This window comes from Jaculus jaculus, chromosome 5 (assembly GCF_020740685.1).
Source record: "Jaculus jaculus isolate mJacJac1 chromosome 5, mJacJac1.mat.Y.cur, whole genome shotgun sequence".
Lineage (NCBI taxonomy): Eukaryota > Metazoa > Chordata > Mammalia > Rodentia > Dipodidae > Jaculus > Jaculus jaculus.
This window is the reverse complement of record NC_059106.1, coordinates 115,730,040-115,732,582: the sequence shown is the minus strand read 5'-3', so window position 1 is coordinate 115,732,582 and position 2,543 is coordinate 115,730,040. Positions and strand designations below refer to the sequence as shown.

At 37.8% G+C, this 2,543-nt stretch overlaps 1 pseudogene; it reads right to left on the bottom strand.

The window, feature by feature from the left end:
• Positions 1-683: 683 nt before the first annotated feature.
• On the bottom strand, positions 684-1,236 carry LOC101603705 (annotated as a pseudogene).
• Between the last annotated feature and the right edge of the window lie 1,307 nt (positions 1,237-2,543).

Here is a 2,543-nt window from a genome sequence, read left to right as displayed (position 1 = left end):
CATTATGCATGCTTGAAAAACCATATAATTTATGCCACATTCTGCTGCTTATTTGCTGATTCAAATAGCCTAGCCATCCAGCTTGCCCTGGGCATCCATCGTCTACATCCTGAATGCTAGAACTGCAGACAGGCCACAGCTCTTCCCCAATATTTATGAAAATGTTGAGGTTCTGAACTCTTGTCCTCACTTGCATGACAAGTGCTTTATCCAATGAGCCATCTTTATAGCCTCAGTTGTCTTTAAGTGGCACTAAAGAAGCCATTTCATCAGTGACATTATATTCATCACAATACCTCAAATAAAAATGGCAAGTTGAGCCATTTTGTAGTATCAGTATTGTTATCTATTGCCACAGTACAGCATTTGTAAATAGCAGCTCTACTTCCCAAACTTCTTTTGATTGATTTTCCTGTTTCTTAAGTTTACCTGGAAATATTCTGGTGAACTACACTAATTTTAGATATATGCTACCCATTTTAGGGCATACTATATCTGTCACACTCTCCATACATTTTTGTGGAGGGCACAGTACAAAATTTCTTTATTTGAAAGAATAGTACAAATTAAAGACCTTAAGCAGATGTTCTGGCACAACTTTTATTAAAGGTAAAGGTAGCCCGAGCATGAATGGACTGCCTGGGTGACCAAGGGAGTCACTACATGGTTTTAGAGAAGTCAGTTTAGCACTCTTCACTGTCTCCCATGGTATGCTTATCAAGGAGATATTCCACCATGCTAGATTCAGGGGCTCCCATTTTGTGCAAGTTGCTTACATGATCATCCAATTCTTTGATGGATTTCTTCTGCTCATTCATGTAATTAGTCTCAAAGAAGTGGGGGTTATTTTTGTACAGTTCCAGTAGTGATTGATTCACACTTTGTTCCAGGTGCAATGCATACTCCATTGTGTTCAGCCTGCTTTCCCTGTCATCATAGTCTGGTTACTTATCCTGCAGGAAGATTCAGCTGCCCACTGGTTCTGTAGCTTCCTCAGTTTTTCTGCATGTTCTCCCTCCTCATGAGATAGGTGAATGAAGTATTTGGCAAAGTTCCTAAAAGCCACATCATTGCGGTTAAAGCAGAAAGACATGGACAGATAGATGTAGGAGGCCTAGAGTTCCAGGTTGATATGGCGATTGATGGAATTCTCTGAGTCCTGGAGGTAGTTTTGGTGCACCGCGAGGGGAATGTGGGGGACACGGTAGTAATGGCCGTGGCTGGACGAGGTGCCATGGCTGTGGTGTGATCTGAGGATGCTGTGAGGTGGTGGTAAAGGGTTCTGACTGTGATCAGCCTGTTATGGTGAGGGTTTGAGTGCTATGTTTCATTCAAGCACTGCTGAAGCAGGAAACGGCAATGATGCTCAGTGAAGAACATTTCTCCAAGCATTTCTTAATAAACTCATTCATTAGCAAGTAATTTTAATGTCTTGCTATTATCACATAACTGTCTTATACTATATATTATTATATCATATATCATATAAAGGTATACTATATAACTAGCTTCTATAATAGAATCTGCATTGTAACCTTTAACATATTGATAAAAGGGGTATTTGGACTTTGTTTCCTAGTTGTATCCCTGTTGTTTCTTTCTCTTGTATACATAGCTTTTACTATGTTTAGATATGTTCCTTCTATGTCTTCTGGGATTTTACTAAGAAGAGATGTTGGATTTTACTAACAACCTTTTCTGTATCTATGGACATGGTCATGTGACCCCTGTATTTGAATTTATGTGATTTGTTACATTTATTGAGATTTGTGTATGTTGAATCATCCCTCTATCTCTGGAATAAAGACAAGTTGGTCATGTTGAATACTCTTTTTGATTTGTTCCTATATTCTATTGATAAGTTTTGTTTTTTCATCAACTCCAAATTGATCAAGGATCTCAAGTTACAACTTGAGACTCTGTAACTGCTGGAGAAACAAATTAAGAAGAAAACTACAAGATATAGACATAAGTAAGGCTGCATGTTTTGGAAATAAAACCAACAACTGAAAATGGGCCCACATGAAATTAACATCACTTTTTGATAGCAAAGGAAGTAATCAATTGAGCAGAAAGGCAGCCTAGAGTAGGAAAAAAAACCTTTGCATGTTACAGAATTAATATCTAGAATGTACAAAACACTCAAAAACTAAATATTAAAAAATCAAAAAATGGGATATGGCTACAAAGAGCACAACACCAAAGGATACTTCTAACATGCCATACAAGAATCAGGAAGTATTTCAGGAGAGGGATCAGAAAGAATGTAAGAGCCACAGGGTGGGGAGGTATATTGTGGTATATTGTCCTCCCCTATTGCCGCACTATAGCCCCACAAGTGATCACCAATACCTCCACTGAGGAGGAGTCTCACTGGAATGGGGGTGTGGTAGACAGGACAAAAGTAATAGGAAAACCTGATTGGAATGACTAATTTATAGTATGTTCATATATTAAAATTCCTAATACAAATTATTTTAAAAATGGGCTATGAAATTGAACAGAGTTCTCCAAAAAAAGAAATACAAATGACTGGTAAATAT